This window comes from Portunus trituberculatus, chromosome 43 (assembly GCF_017591435.1).
Source record: "Portunus trituberculatus isolate SZX2019 chromosome 43, ASM1759143v1, whole genome shotgun sequence".
Classification (NCBI taxonomy): domain Eukaryota; kingdom Metazoa; phylum Arthropoda; class Malacostraca; order Decapoda; family Portunidae; genus Portunus; species Portunus trituberculatus.
The window spans coordinates 21,426,690-21,444,189 of record NC_059297.1 but is presented as its reverse complement, the minus strand read 5'-3'; the positions used below and the strand labels follow the sequence as shown (position 1 = coordinate 21,444,189).

Genomic DNA, 17,500 nt, shown 5'->3' with positions numbered 1-17,500 from the left:
TAAGAAAGCGTTTATCAATATTGATTAAAAACATACCAAACTCAGAACATAAAAAGGCAACAAATATTTATGTCTTAACCATCTGACTCTAGTTAACGAATGTATAACATTTTTTTACTTAATTTACGTAGCTCCAAATTTAACTGAACGAAAAAAATCACTGGCACAGAAATAAATGAACAAGTAGACTATTCAAAAGCAAATTTCGAAACCAAACCCAAAACCAGACCATTTCATTACACAAGAAGTCACAGTTAAGGAAACTAAACTAAACCTAAACTAAAAATTAAAAAACAAAAGTAGCTACATGAATAAAAATATATATATATGTACAAAGCAACAAACATAACAATAATCGATATATTTTCTTGGCAATACAATTCATTACAATCATAATGCAGTCCATGTATTTTTTATGAGGAGTCATTCAGGAGAGTACCTTCCATGACGTCACAAGGACACCCTCTTGAGACGCAGCGACCGCACTAACCCGACCTTGGCCACTATTTTGAAATGCTTTGGGCTCTCATTAGGACGCTAAACAAAGGCCACACATATAATTAACCTAGTTCTGATGGGCGGATTTTTTTTTTTTTTTTTCTTATTTATACCATGTGGGCTTTTCACGGGAATTTCTAGGCTAAAGGGGATACTTTTTGGGGTACCTCCTATCTCAAAGCCCACCCGCTAGGAAACCGTTGCCCCGAGTGAGGAAGCCCAACCTACACTCGGACCGTGGACATGATTCGAACCCGTGCGCTTGGAGACTCCTCGGACCCCAAAGTACGCATGGTTCCACTGTACCACTAGAAACATCAAACACTTCTTACACTACAGTCCCTGAAATAGTACAGGTAAGATGCTGAGCCATCTAAGAATTGTGGACAGTTTTCAAATGTCACGGAAATCATTAACCTTTTTTTCTTGTGGATCTTGATGTGAAACTCTTATTAAACTATTACTTGACTCACGAAAAAACTTCAAACCTCTGATAACTTCCACCAGAGCCTGTTGAAAGAAGTCCGGAAGAGATCACGAAACGTTTACAAACAAGTGTCCATGATTATTTCCAAGGATCGCGGAGAATATCAATCAGGTTCTTGTATGTTGATTTTTCCTGCTGGTGGTGCACAACCTTAGTTAAATCATCGAGTCAGAAAAAAAAACCCAAAGAACTTCCACTACAACCTAAAAACTAGCCGAGGTACTGACACTATAAGACACCCATCCATTTCTTCTTTGGAACTACTGCACAACTAAGTCAAAGAAACAAAGAAAATAATTATTACTATTCATTCTCTTATTATTTTTATCCTGGAGCAAACTGACAGTGGCTTCTAATCATAACATCAACAACCACCACTCGCCACAAACCACTCAACAGTCCGTCACCACCAACACATGAACCAACTACACCCACGCTATACGCTCCCCAAACACCACAATCCATCAGCCTCACCCAATTACTCTTCGCTCCCCAAGGCTATCCCAGTCCCTCTGGCCGCCACGCCATCACCCCTTTCACTGCTATGGTTGCCCTCTGCTAACATTCAAAGCACGGTGAAAAATGGCTTGCATGGGAGAAGAGAGAGAGAGAGAGAGAGAGAGAGAGAGAGAGAGAGAGAGAGAGAGAGAGAGAGAGAGAGAGAGAGAGAGAGAGAGAGAGAGAGAGAGAGAGAGAGAGAGACGGATTACAGTACATAAATAAGAGTCTAACAAGCTACGTGATAATAACAATTTAATTTCAGTGAAAGGATTTTGTACCAGACGTGTATTTCAAGATTAAATATAGTTTTGTTTTCTTTTCACAAATGGAGGTTACTTGAGAGTGGACACAAGACCTCCGAACCGGCAGCTGACCTACCAGACACCTTCTGAGTATATGGCACTGTATATTATTATTATTATTATTATTATTATTATTATTATTATTATTATTATTATTATTATCATTATTATCATCATCATTATTTTGTTGTTGTTGTTGCTGATGCCATAAGTCAACAATAGTAGTAGTAGTAGTAGTAGTAGTAGTAGTAGTAGTAGCAGTAGCAGTAGCAGTAGCAGTAGCAGTATCATTATCACTATTATTATTATTATTATTATTATTATTATTATTATTATTATTATTATTATTACATCATCATCATCATCATCATCATCATCATCATCATCACCACCACCACCATTGTTATTCTCATCATTATCAAATGACTATTAATAACAACCATCTGATCACTTCCATCACTTCCTGGCACATGAGAGGCGACATACAAGAGAGAGAGAGAGAGAGAGAGAGAGAGAGAGAGAGAGAGAGAGAGAGAGAGAGAGAGAGAGAGAGAGAGAATACATTATTTCTTACAAGCATATTTTTTTTTTTTGTTTCGTTTATATCTCCAGCATGATAGTGAACGTAAAAAGGAAGCTGATGAAAAAAAAACATGAAAACAAGATGACAATAACAACAACAACAACGTTAACAACAACAATAACAACAACACACACACACACACACACATACACACACACACACACACACAACAACAAGAAAAATAAAAATAAAATAAAAAAAAAAAACGGAATGAAAGAGAACAAACAACAGCGAAAAAGCAACTGAAGCAAGGACGAGGACAAGGACACGAACACGAACTACAGCGATATAGAACAGAAAAAGGAAAACAATACCAAAAAAAGACAAAAATCAAATGAGAATACATCAAAACACTACCTACTCTTTCTCTCCCTCCATTCCTGCACATACAAGGCAACAAGGTAAATGAGGCCAGGACACAATGCAGATCAAAACCATCCACACGCGACCACCAAGCTGTATCTCTCTCTCTCTCTCTCTCTCTCTCTCTCTCTCTCTCTCTCTCTCTCTCTCTCTCTCTCTCTCTCTCTCTCTCTCTAAGTTGGATTGCATTCGGTTTGGTTAGGTAGGTAAAAAAAAAAAGAAAAAAAAGTGAAGTGAAGAGAAGTGAGCTAAAATAAAGTAAGGTAAAGTACAGTAAGATAAGATAAGGTTAGGTAAGATAGGAATGATAAGATTAGATTAGATTAAATAAGATAACGTAAGGTAAAATAAGATAACGTAAGGTAAGGTAAGGTAAGTTAAGTTAGGTTTATTTAGATTAAGTTTAGTTAGTAAGGAAAGATTAAATAACACCAGGTAAGGTTAGGTTGGAATGGGTTTGGCTTGCTTTGAATGGAAAGAAACGATTAGCTTATGAAATATGAAGTTGTACCGAAACAAAGCAGTACACACACACACACACACACACACACACACACACACACACAGAGAGAGAGAGAGAGAGAGAGAGAGAGAGAGAGAGAGAGAGAGAGAGAGAGAGAGAGAGAGAGAGAGAGAGAGAGAGAGAGAGAGAGAGAGAGAGAGAGAGAGAGAGAGAGACGAATAGAATTTATTAACATACTAAACTGATTGACTACCTAACTAAACTCATAGATAAATTAATAAACAAATAAATAAATAATAAATAAATAAATACCCAACAAACTGATTAATCAACTGAGAAATGAAAAACAAGAATCACAAACAAGAGTAAGAAAGGAAGAAACAAATATCACAGCCTACTTTCTCTGTTAGGAAAATACTTGGCCACAGATTAATAAGTTTACCGCGAAGGTAGAGAGAGAGAAGGTAGAGAGAGAGAGAGAGAGAGAGAGAGAGAGAGAGAGAGAGAGAGAGAGAGAGAGAGAGAGAGAGAGTGTGTGTGTGTGTGTGTGTGTGTGTGTGTGTGTGTGTGTGTGTGTGTGTGTGTGTGTGTGTGTGTGTGTGTGTGTGTGTGTGTGTGTGTCTCATTCATACACACACACACACACACACACACACACACACACTCCTCCGTGTCCTGAGTGCGTGTGTCGTGTGGCTGTCCGTGAGGGTACGTGTGGCGTGGGTGGATAATGATTGCGTGAGAGAGAGAGAGAGAGAGAGAGAGAGAGAGAGAGAGAGAGAGAGAGAGAGAGAGAGAGAGAGAGAGAGAGAGATTACGGGCAGGTGTGGGTGCGTGAGGGTTCGTGAAGGAGAAGCGGTACACAAACCAACAAAATCACACTCTTCTCTTTACCTGGACGTGTGTGAGGCGTGAGGAGAGCGTGAGAGGGACGTGTTAAGGGTTGGTAGGGCCCGTCAAGATAGTCCTGGCCGCGACTCTCTCCTGCACATACACTCACCAACACGCCCAATGGAAACACTGACCTAATCTTGGCCTGCTCGCTGCCACCACCCGCCGCCCGTCGCCCGCCCGCCCCTCCACCCGCACGCCTGCACCCAGCCACCAGCGCACGCATCCGCGCCGCCCACCACCACCACCACTACCACCGCCGCCTCCATCCTCTCTACCACCTTACCCCTACATGCTGTTCTCTCTCTCTCTCTCTCTCTCTCTCTCTCTCTCTCTCTCTCTCTCTCTCTCTCTCTCTCTCACCGAAATGCTTTTGCAAAAGATGCCTATGACTCTCTAACACAACACACACACACACACACACACACACACACACACACACACACACACACACACACACACACACACACACAGTTGGCACAGAGCATCTTCTTACATTTTCAAGCTTATCATCTTTGTACTCATCATCTTGAGAGAGAGAGAGAGAGAGAGAGAGAGAGAGAGAGAGAGAGAGAGAGAGAGAGAGAGAGAGAGAGAGAGAGAGAGAGAGAGAGAGAGAGAGAGAGAGAGAGAGAGAGAGAGAGAGAGAGAGAGAGAGAGAGAGAGAGAGAGAGAGAGAGAGAGAGAGAGAGAGAGAGAGAGAGAGAGAGAGAGAGAGAGAGAGAGAGAGAGAGACGCATGTAGTACTTTTAAAACTCCCATGGCATCCTCATTAATTTCACCTGTCCCTCCTCCAGTGCCTTCATCTAGGTCACCAAAGTCTTAATGAGCCAAATTGGGTTAAAATAAGAAGGAAAAAAATGCAAGACCCAGAGGAAGTGATTCGAACCCGCCCTGTCTCTCATTCAGAAACACGAGGGCAAACTTACTAATCTTTGTCGATCACAAGGATTTTCTACATTCTGAGAGATAACACTTAGACAGATGAAGCTTTACTCTGTCTATTTTTCTCTCCTTACAAACTTGACCTGTGGTAACTAAAGATGCTGCGGTTCGATCTTTCCTTTGTTAAACTCTGAAACTCCCTACCTGCTTCTGTATTTCCATCTTCCTATGACCTGAACCCATTTTTTATACCATGTCGGGTTAAAGGAGCTACTTTTTAGTGGTACCTCCTATCTAAAAGCCCACCCGCCAGGTAACCATTGCCCCAAGTGAGGAAACCCAACCTACACTCAGACCATGGACAGGATTCGAACCCGTGCGCTTGGAGACCCCTCGGACCCCAAAGCAGGCATGGTTCTACTGTACCACGGCAGTTTTTTAAGAGGGAGGTTTCAAGACATTTATCCCATTCTTTTGGCTAACTCTCCGATCTACTCAGAGACTGGCATCTAAGTGGGCCTTTTTTATTTAATCATTTTTGTTGCCCTAGGCCAGATTTCCCCTCTTACATAAAAAAATGTTAGAATTTCATAAAACTAGAAATTCAAACTGACGATTGTACAAGGCTGGCATCAAATCAAATTCAATTGTATTAAAAGCATGGCGATCACAATTAATACCTGCAATTTACGATTTCCAGAAAAAACTGATAACGACATACATCAATATATGTTGATTTTCCAAGACTACGCATCATAACTAATTAATTCTTCCATAACTATCAATTTTAAAGAGTAAAAAGCAAATCAACACCCATCACTTATTTATATGGATTTTCAGAGTAGATAAAATTAACAGAGGCATCTTTCCATTTCTACTGATATTAAGAGTAGTTATCATTACTAATAAATGCATCTATATCTATTGATTTTAGGAGAACAGTCCCTAGATCTTTTTTTTTTTATGTCCTGGTCTATGGAGTCTATAGATGTGTCTGTTTCTACTGATTCTAAGAGTGGCTAACTGCATTAATAAAGTCATCTATGTACACATTTCACCTCAACAATACATAACAGATCTCCGTAACTCACTGAAGGTACAAGAGAACACATCACAGTCAGGAGTGTCCATTGCACAATTGATATTTGGTCACATTAAAAGCCAGCATCCTCTCCCTGGAATTACTTGTCACTTCATTATTGCCTTCCTGCTTCCTTCAGCCATGCCTCACTACACTCAATTTCACAGCACTAGCTCAGAGTGCTCCGTCACCACTGTGCCTGTGATTTCAATGAGAACCTTATACTTTATCATCTCTTCTGAACTATTTTTTATTGTATTCATTTATTCTATTCATTTTGCTTCAGTTTACTTTATCTTATTCAATTTATTTTTTCTTTGTTTACTTTTCTTTATCATTATCAATATTAATCTTTCTTATTATATCTTTCTTTTCTGATAATGCCCATAATATAGTGAGCACATTTGTCAAGCTTGTCAGGTATGTAAACATATATGCAAGAGGATTTCATTGATTTACTACAATAATGGTACAAATTATAATCAGTAAGCATGAAGCTACATGACAGAAATCATAAACTTACTGTATATCTACTCCACATTGGTCATACTTTGCCTATTGCATTATCATTCATAATTATGGGTAAGGGATACGTCTGGCACAGACAGCATCAGCCAATATGAGTTGAAAGAAGCTACATTTCCTAATATCATGTAAAAGTTGCACAAAATAATGTTCTTTATTGCAATGATCTGATCCGAGTCTGATATGTAGATACACATCAATTGCTTCTATCCTGTGAGTGGCACAAGTGATGGGGACACAAGAAAATGGAATTAATTCTTTGCACCAGTCTTCATATGGAAAGGATGGAGAAAGAGGAAAGTTAACAATGTATAATTTATGAGTGGGAAACTTCCAACACTGCACATAATTTCTAACACAAGAGTACCATAATTATGGCAATGTGGCTTACTTAGTATGTCACACATTAGGGATGTGACAGAGCACATCTGACTACAACGCAGGAAATATCCCCGGCTATGGTTAAAAATTTTATCAGGTGACTGCCTACTCCTCCAATCTTAAAATCCATGCGATGACCGGGAAGGTTACGGACATTGGAGAAAGGAATGAGTCCCCCTACTCTGTGTTGAGGCCCAGGACTGAGTGGCACTAACACTCCATGAGTATGACATACACTCATGTTATGCACTGCTGGCAAAGAACCAAGAATTTTTAGGTTAGTACCAAATCACACACTACTTATGGTGTATGAGCCATGGAAGCTGGATTCTTTGACTGCAATCATGAATGATTAGCTGAGCAGATAAGTTTGACAGATATATCAGATGCAGTAATATTGTCACCTCATTTAGGAGAAAATTGAAGCTTAAGTATTAATATATACAACAGTACATTGGAAAACTTACTATGCTTAAAAAAACAAGCAGTCACACTCATGGTCTACTATCAGCTGTCTGGGTTCATGGAAAAACAGTGCACATTCAGTATTGACATTACTCATCATTTCAATAAATTCAAATACGTAGTATCTAAATTTTTTCCTTTGTGTGGTAAAGACTGAGGGAGAGATGAACTTGAGGGTTCATTAGTAATTTTCAATGGGTGCCACAAACCCTTGAGAAAAACTTGAAATTCTCTGATTATTCCATTAGTTAGAATAATCTAACAGTGAACATCCTAGGAAAAATGCCAAAGTGCCACATTACAATTTAAATTTTCTTTAGTCTACTATAAATGGTTATTAATTTTGGGGCACTCCACCCTATAGGATGTATATAATTTTTATGAGGGATGTAAGTCCTTGGGGATAAAACCAGAAATTGGCTATTCTCCTAAAAGAGAATAGAATCTAATATTGAAAATCTTATGAAAATGCTAAACCACCACCTCATACTTTAGTTTTCTATAGTATAAACCTCTGCTTGGTTTTAGGGGTGCTTACTATTTCCTGTATTTAATGAACTGCCCTCCATATTTCTTGAGTCTAATGCAAGGCTTTTCAATGTTTACTCATTCAGAACTCCCTGAGTAAATAAGACCATCTACCCGAACTTCATTATTCAATGCATTCCACTTCTCCACTGTTCTGTGTGGAAAACTGTATTTTCAAATATCCTTCACACACTGCCTCATCCTGATCTTCTTTACATGACATCTTGTCCTTCTATCTTCTTCTGTCACCAGCACCAGGTCTTCCTTGTCTATCTTTTCAATGCCATTGACTATTTGTACATTTTTATTAGGTCTCCTCATTCTCTTCTATCTTGTAAGGTTGGTAGTCCCATTTCCATCAGCTGTTCTTCATATGTTAGGTCCTTTAGTTCCAGCACCATCTTTGTAGCAATCTTCTGTATCCGTTCTAATTCTATTATATCTTTTTAGAGCTCGGAGACCACAGCTGCATATTCCAACTTTGGACATATCATGCTTGTGATAATTTTTTTTCATCATATCTTTGTCCATGAATTAAAATACCACTCTTATATTAGTCAACATTTTATATGATAATCCAAATATCTTGCTTATGTGTTTTTCAGGGCTCAGATTTTCCTGTATAATCACTCCCAGATCTTTTTCCTCTTTAGTCTTCATTATTTGTTCCTCTCCCATCAAATAGTTCCATACCAGTCTTCTTTTGCTCTTTCCTAGTTCCATTATGTGACATTTCTTGGCATTAAACTCCAATTTCCACTTCTTACTCCACTCATAGATCTTGTTTATATCTTCCTGTAACAGCAAACAGTCCTCCTGGTTTTGATAACTCTTAGCAGCTTTGCATCATCAGCAAATAAATTAATATAACTGTTTATCCCATTGTGAATGTTGTTTACATAAATCTGAAACATAATGGGGGCTAACACTGACCCTTGTGGCACTCCACTTGTTACTTTACCCCAAGATGAGTATGTATCTCTGATCACAGTTCTCATCTCCCTGTCCTTCAAATAATCCCTTGTCCATTCTAACAAAGTTCCTCGCAGTCCTCCTATGTTCTCTAGTTTCCAAAGTAGTCTTCCATGAGGGACTTTATCAAAACTCTTTATGTCCAGGTATACTGTTTCCACCCATCCATCTCTGCTCTCCAGTCCTTCTATTACTCACGAGTAGAAGCTTAATAAGTTTGACACACATGACCATCCTGTCCTGAACCCAAATTGTCTGTTTGATATGACTTGTTCTTCTTCCAGATGTTTAACCCATTTTTCTTTTATAATTATTTCACACAAGTTTCCCATAACACTTGTAAGTGACACCGGACTGTAATTAATGGCTCAGTTGCCTTTCCTCCTTTAAATATCGGTATTATGTTGGCTCTTTTTCTTTCTAGTGGAACTTTCCCTTCATTTAGTGAACTTGTAATTATTTCTCAAATTGGATCCAGTAGTTGCTCTTTACATTCTTTTAGCACCCAGCCTGATACACCATCCGGCCCCATTGTTTTACTGACATACAAATTATCCAATAATCTTCCAATATCCTCTTTGTGCACTGTGATTTGCTGTAATCCTTGACAATGCAATGTCCTATTAGGTTCTGTAAAATCTTCTACAGTGAATACCATTTTGAAGCTCTCATTCATTATTTCACACACTTCCTTCTCTGTGTGTGTGTGTGTGTGTGTGTGTGTGTGTGTGTGTGTGTGTGTGTGTGGAGAGAGGAGAGAGAGAGAGAGAGAGAGAGAGAGAGAGAGAGAGAGAGAGAGAGAGAGAGAGAGAGAGAGAGAGAGAGAGAGAGAGAGAGAGAGAGAGAGAGAGAGAGAGAGAGAGAGAGAGACTGAATGACAGCTCATGTCTCAAACTCCTTGTAATTTAAGGCCTTCATAAGTCAAGGTTCCACTGAACTAGCTGTTTGTGTGTGATAGATAAGAAAAATTTCTGAGGGATCTTCAAATGTAAATTATGTGTGCAATGATTACAATGGTCAGTCAAAATTATTGTGCATAAATTGTGATGTATATCAATAAAATATATGTCAACAGAGAACATCAATACATAAAGTGTGTACTTGCTATCTCTTGCAGGAAACTTATCTTGATGTTTGTGAGAATATTTCTTGGTTACTTTCATACTCATTTTGTAGGGTTATCATTTTTCTATTAAAAAACTGTGATCCTGTTTTTCTTTGTGGAAATACATTTCCAACTCAGAGCCTCATTCCACATTGCCCTATACCCAATAACTCAATGCCATATTCTACATTGGCCAATATGTTAAAGTCAGTTTACATTAAAAAGCTTGGGGGATATGATTAGAATTATCTCTCATCTTATGGATCTTCATCTCCTGAGATTCCTCTGTTTTAGTAGCAGGCAGCCAAACCTCTTTTTTTTTTTTTTTTTTTTATTTGGAGATTACAAGATAACACCCTTTTAGGGATATCTGCAGAGAATTAGAACATCAATAAAGCAATACACTATTGATTTAAGGGTACAAAAAAATTGGCAAAGAGATATGTCACATCCAGCATACAAAACAATAAAATAAAATAAAGATTACATAAAAGCATACATAAAGCAGATGCTAACCAACCAAGATTATAAGAAAAAAGAAAAGGAAACTAATACAAGAACAAATTTCACAACCACTTGTGAGAAGCGAGGACTGTGAATTAAGCCCATGAAAGGACACACAAGGCAAATATTACATCTAACCCATAAATCACCATTAATAACCAGGTAGATCTTGGTCAAGCTTGACTGCCCAGTTACTATACAATTTGATGAAAATCATGTTGAATCAGCTAGCCAACCTATCAATGTAAGTATAAAAAATCTCTTCAGCACAAGCTGTCCATATTTGTCAACATCACCTCAAATTTAGTCCAACAAACATCCTGCTTTGGAGCATCATAAAAACATTGAGACCTTGATTGGAAAGCATAATAGATCAATTATGTAAAGCTTTCACAATGCAGTGAATCCTTGGAAGGACTCAAAAATGCAAGTCCAACAACTTACCAATCAGGCCAAGAGGATCACCAAAGGGATTTTTATTGGCCTAGATTAACCTGTTACTACCCAAGAAGCAATGAAGCAATAGTAACTCATGAGAGAGAGAATACCATTGTCAAGGTAAGAAAAGAAGATAAGAACAAGGCGGTTTGGGAGGCCTAAAAAAGCCAATGCATTACTGTTTAATACATCTACTACTTGCAATATCTTGTTAAAATCAACATAACTTTGTAGCTTACTTCTCTACACAAACACTAATAATGCACAATTGAACAATAACCACCAAAATCATTATCATTATGAGAAGTTAATGAAGCCACACATGAGATCAGGATATGAAGCCAAATTCTACTTTTATTTTGCTTTCCCCATCCCCAATGATCCCGGATTGCCACCAGGCCCAAGTCTATGGCAGATAGGAAACGAGGAGCGACTGCGGTGCGCGTCTCTAAAAGCCAAAACCTACCCTAAGTTTAATCCTGCTATTAGAATTACACTATAATTAATCAGTGCACTAAACATCAATAATAGGGCACATGTCCCTTCCCAGGCAAATGTGGGAAGCGCCAGGTGTGTCTGGGCTTGGCAGGTGAGAGAATAAGGTAAATGGTCGGATCTTAAAATAGTCCCTCTCACATTTACTTCCCTGAGTGTCCCCTAAATACACATACTGGCTTCCTTTTCATCATTAAGCGTAATGCACTTACCTAAAATCTGGGATCCGTTCCTGTACAGAGACGTTGGAAGCCCACAGATATGGAAAATCGCATAAAAATACACCATCACACCATCGATTTTCACAACAATAACAAACAGACGACGATTTCCATCTCATATCACTTTCGGCATTACTATTTTTTTCGGTAAATGGCATCTACATCTATTTCATTTGTATATTTATGTATGTATTTTCATTATTAATTTCAAATACATTCTATCATTAGTAAATTACTTTTTGTTTCAGTTTATGCTCTTTCCGGACTCAACAATTTTGTTCGGCTTACTAGCTCTATATTTGTTCCGTTTGTATATTCAATTAAATACTCTTATTACTTATCTTTTTTCAACATTACAACTCAACCTATTTCAGGAACTAACATCTCGTAGCCAAACAAAGAATATTCAGTACGGTACACCATATGTGTATCAACGCCGATTCAGATAAGGACCGTCACCGTAGTAACTTCTGAGGTTTATCTAGAATTCAATTGAAAAGTTTATCATTGTATGACTTTATAGTCAAAGTTATGGATCTGAACCTGTTGTTTCCTTCCCTCGGTAGAATATAAATAAACTAATGTATTTAGAAAGAGTCTAAATTTGTAAAAGTCTTATCAAAAAGAGCTTCATAAGGGGAAGTGATGGACGTTGCACGGCTGCAGATTTCAGCTTTTACGAGAGAGAGAGAGAGAGAGAGAGAGAGAGAGATCGTATCATCTCATTCATATACACACATCCTAGCTATCACCTCTTCACACACACACACGTGCGCGCTAGCGATAGATGTGGTGGAGGATAAAGGTAGATGGTGGTAGTGGATCCTATGTATCTCGACATTAGAAAAAATAAAAAAGCCTTCAACAGTAGGTAAATAAGTCTTAGATTTAGTATTACTGTGTGCCATTTCTATATGTATAATGACTCCTGTGCTGTCTGCCCCATCTTGCTGGATAGAAAAAGGGACCCTACTGGAAATAAGTTGTTAAACTTTAGTTGGTCATCCTGGAGGAAATATCTATGTACATTCAGTGGTTTTATACTATGCCTGTAATGCACATGAAGAATCCAAATAAACTTACTTACTTACTAATTAATAACATTATTCTATTCAAGAGACTACTATGGAAACTGGAACATGTAGGAGGATTAAGAGGCAAAACATCAAGTTGGATCCAAGACTGAGGGATAGACAAATGAAGACTATAATCAGAGATAATACCTCAAACTGGAGTGAGGTTAGAAGTAGAGTGCCACAGGGATCAGTATTGGCACCAATTATGTTTCAGATTTCCATTAATGATATGTAAAGAAGATGAATAGTTACATTGATATATTTGCTGATAATGTGATATTGCTAAGAACTATAAAGAGCCAAGAGAATTGAAAGGAGCTACAGAGAGAGATCTGGATGAAATTTATGCTTGGAGTCAAATTTCATCCTAATAAATGTCATGTGATGGAGATGGGAAAAAGTACAAGGAGGCCTACATAGGTAAGGATATGATAATGAAGAGCAATAAAGGAAAAGGATTTGGGACTGGCTATTCAGGACTTACTGTCACTAGATAAACATAGGGGTGGAGTTTTTGGCTCCACATATAAGATGTCAAGTAACTTTAGAGTGGCTTTTACTTTCAAGGACATATATAATGAAAAAATAATTACATCTATGATACATCCCAAGTTGGAGTATGCTGCAGTTACGTGGTCTCCACATAGGAAGAAAAAATAAAGAAATTCGAGAGAGTAGAGGACAGCTCCATGTTTGTTCCCTCTTCACATTACAAATGTTGTTAACAAGGCCAGTGGACTTGCTAATAACTTACTCAGATCTACACTCAACCATATTTCAACATTTATGATATCTATTTAGTTTTCATGTTTATCCTATAATAGATTATTAGTTTATGCATCATGCCTTAGGAACAGCAGTACATATGAGACACACACGCTCTTGAATCAGTACAACAATAATGAACCAAAAGAGTTGAGGGTTTGGAACTCAGAGAGACTATAATCTTTTAATTTTTCCTCTATTTATGGTAAATTGGTTTGCAATGATTTTGAAGAATATTGGAAAAGTTTTCATGATAACTGCACAATAGAGCCAAGTAACTTTTTTTGTCAGACCACTTCACACAGGTATAAGCCACACAAAGGGAACTGAGGATATAATCATTTCTCTAATTATGCTTCCAGTGCACATTCACCAATAATTTCTGCAGCAGGGCTTGAAAGGTAGTCTGTGATTAGGTACCAGCTATCAACTTCCTATGTGGAGGGAAAAGAGGAAGGAAGAAAAACAAGGAAGGATTATAGCCAATATAGAATTGTTAATATAAATGTTTTTAATTTACCACATATGATACACCATCCAGCATCTAGTACTAATGTTAGTTCTTTATGTAATTTCTATATACATGAGCTGGCACATCAGTAGAGCATGGCTTCCATACCTTTGCTCATGGTGGTAAGACCAGAAGATAAACAAGATGTTCCTCCACCTTCATGCAAACAGGACTGCTGTGCTGCTTTACCCAATGTACTGTCTGCAATGGCACCATCTAGCTGTTGGAGAAAGCTAATGTGGCATCCCAGCTAAACTGGGATGCCACATTTCCAGTTGTGAACCACAGTATGGCAACTCTCACCTCCTGGATCTTCTTAGTTCAGGCCTTACAAGATTAAAAAATCTCCATACCATTTGTATCTTAATTTTTACTCTCCATTACATCATTCAGAACTTCAAATAATATGCCTTTATTTTTCCTTATCCTTGAATTTTCAAACCTGCCTTCTTTAGTAAGATCAAATGTTCAGTACCTTATGATTGCACTTCTAAACATATTCTGTTTTTATTTATTTATTTTTTATGTTAAACACCTCTAATATCCTAAAGTTGTATTGCTTTGTTGAAAACTCATCTGGCAAAAAAAATGTTTCACATCCTGGTTAAAACTCAAACAATATAGTAATAATTCATGTTTTTCATACCTCATTTAAAGCAAATTTCTGTAGTCTCCATAAATCAACACCTGTCAGATGGCTTACATCATCCATCTGATTGGTAGGTAAGATGGGAAATCCACTTTTCCTGTGCCTCATGACTCCTGATGAATACATCAATCTATAACAGGCAGTCCCACACAGGGTGGCCCAGACAAGCTGCCACACCTTCAAGCACAAATTATGTACATTCTTATCCCTGTCAACTCAAAGAGAAGAAACATAGTGGGAATGCATAACACATCTAGAAAAGTAATGTATGTATGATATGCACTGATGATTAACTACCATGTTAGAATTAAATTTTAAAATACTATAGCTATTCAAGGCACAAGTGTTGATATATGATGAATAACAATGCAGTCTGCACTTGAATTTGTCATATTCTTTCCTATCATCTTTGGTGTCTTCCCTCAGACATACATCCTCCAATATAATGACAGTCTCCTTAGAAAACCTGACAACTGATAAGTTCAATGGAGATCATAAAACTTACAATTAAAGGCAAACTCAGCTTCTGATCTTTAGCAACTTCTGAGGCTCTATGCAGGGAGGTACCACAATAGTGTGAGCACCATTATATGAGAAAAGGTTGATATGAGATGTATGAATCAAGCAAATCTATTTTCTTTATATGAGCACATAAATCCAATGACACAAATTTCAGTCTTAGATGAATAAAATTACTAAGTTCAAAATGCACACCTTTCTGCATTCTCCCATTGATACATTCAGGCTGCATGGTGATTCAGTTCAAATACACAGAGACAAGTTTGTGAGCACTGAAAGAGAACCATGCCTCCTCCCTATTCCCATACTTACTGGCTTACATTCTTCCACCAGTCCTTACAAACTGAACTCAGTGTCTCTCAGATTTACAGCTTTATCACTCATTATTACACTCATACTCTTATCATAAGTTTATACAAGTACAGTGTACAGTGTTTTGTGTGACTGATCACTGCTTGGATGTGTTAGTGTTGTTGTTGTTTTTTATGCAGGAGGGAAAACTGGACAAGGGCAACAAAAAAAAAATGCCCACAGGGTTGCCAGTTCCTTTAAAGTTTATATGAGTTATCCAAAAGACAAATGTCTTGAAAACTCCCTCTTAAAAAAAGACAATTAATAGGAAGATGGAAATACAGAAGCAGGCAGAGAGTTCCAGAGTTTACTAGTGAAAGGTATGAATGATTAAGAGTACTGGTTAACTTTTGTATCAGGGAGTTGGACAGAATAGGGGTGAGAGGAAGAAGAAAGTCTATGCAGTGAGGCCACAGGAGGAGCGGAGACATGTAGTTAGTAAGATTAGTAGAGCAGTTAGCATGAAAATAGTGATAAAAGATAGAAAGAGATGCAGCATTCTGACGGTGAGAAAGAGGCTGATGAGATGAAAAGCTTTTGATTCCACCCTATCTAGCAAAACAGTATGAGTGGAACCCCCAAAACATGTGGAGAGTACTCCATACAAGGACAGATAAGGTCCCTGTACAGAGTTAACAGTTGGAGGAGCGTGAAAAACTGGCGGAGACACCTAAGAACTCCTAACTTCATAAAAGCTGTTTTAGCAAGAGATGAGATGTAAAGTTTCCAGTTTAGATTATGAGTAAAGGATAGACCAAGGATATTTAATGTACTGCTGGTGTATTCTTTCAGTCACTGTCTCTGATGTGGTGTATGTGATTGACCATGTGCATGATGTACAGTTTGTGCCATATTTTATCTCTCAAGTAACTATATCTCCTTTTTTTTTTTTTTTTTACTGTAAGGCCTATAGCACCTGTAGGCACACTTGAAGAGTGTATGGGAAGTGCTGTTCAGCTTCTGCCCATTATTGGCACAAGCAATTTTATCTATAGTGGTACCCATATTAGGGCCCATATCACCACCCAAGCTCATCTTGAGTGTAACCACCTAGAACCTGGGTATCATGGTGATATGTAAGTAACTTTAAACCACTCAACAAATGGCAAAGTGTTTTGAGGCTGTACTTGGTGGGATTCGAACCTACGCATGGACGTCTGCCTGATCCCATGCTCACCACCTTATCCACTACGCCACCGCCTCCCTACCTGGCCAATGTGTTATTATGTGAGTCCTAACACTAAAAGTAAGGTTAAGTAAGAGTACTAATAACAATCACGAAGATGATAGATATTATGAAGAGGCACAAGGGTGGTGAGCAAGTTACCCTCCCTGGTGCATTAACTATATATGCATTAATGAGTGTTAAGCACGTTTCATATGTTTGGTTAATTTGAAATCATGTTCTTTGTATGCTATTTTCCTTTTCAAGTTGCTTTATTGACAATTCTGTAATACATTACAGATACATTTGTTGTGATTGGTATCATATATTTCAGCTTGAAAACTTACTGTTGACAAGGGTCACAGAATCTAAACCCATGTTTGCCATTAGCTATGTGTTTCATTATAGAAGAAGTTGCTATACAGGCAGTTCAAAAGGAATTTAACTGCTCATATCATTATGATAAAATCATCTCCTTTCCTCTGAATGACTTTCTTCAGCCTTTTTCATCACTGCAGTGTTGCATCTCTTACTATCTTTTACTGCTATTCTCATGTCAACTGCTCTTCTAATCTTGCTGACTGCATACCTCCCTTCATACAGCAACACATGTTACACAAGACTTTCTTCCCATGACTATTATTTCTATATCATGTGAAGAAAATAAAACACATTAAATATGAATATATTTGATTTATTAGGTCACTAGTAATACTGAACTACTCTCGTAGTGGCAATTACCAAGATTTATGTTTCATTAAACTTAACTATATACT

The 17,500-nt window shown here is 37.8% G+C and overlaps 1 protein-coding gene and 1 pseudogene across 5 annotated transcripts in view; both read right to left on the bottom strand.

Annotated features, from left to right (window-relative positions):
- LOC123518352 (cAMP-regulated phosphoprotein 21-like) overlaps nucleotides 1-11,815 on the bottom strand; it is a 163,984-nt gene extending 152,169 nt beyond the window's left edge. For 4 of the 5 annotated variants that reach the window (XM_045279122.1, XM_045279133.1, XM_045279125.1 and 1 more), the window contains exon 1: nucleotides 11,680-11,815. The gene's annotated coding sequence lies outside the window, so the exon portion shown is untranslated. Of the gene's footprint in view, nucleotides 1-4,091; nucleotides 4,247-11,679 lie in introns of those variants that run through there. The other variant, XM_045279123.1, reaches the window with a different exon arrangement.
- Nucleotides 11,816-17,402: 5,587 nt separating this feature from the next.
- LOC123518351 overlaps nucleotides 17,403-17,500 on the bottom strand; it is a 13,359-nt pseudogene continuing 13,261 nt past the window's right edge.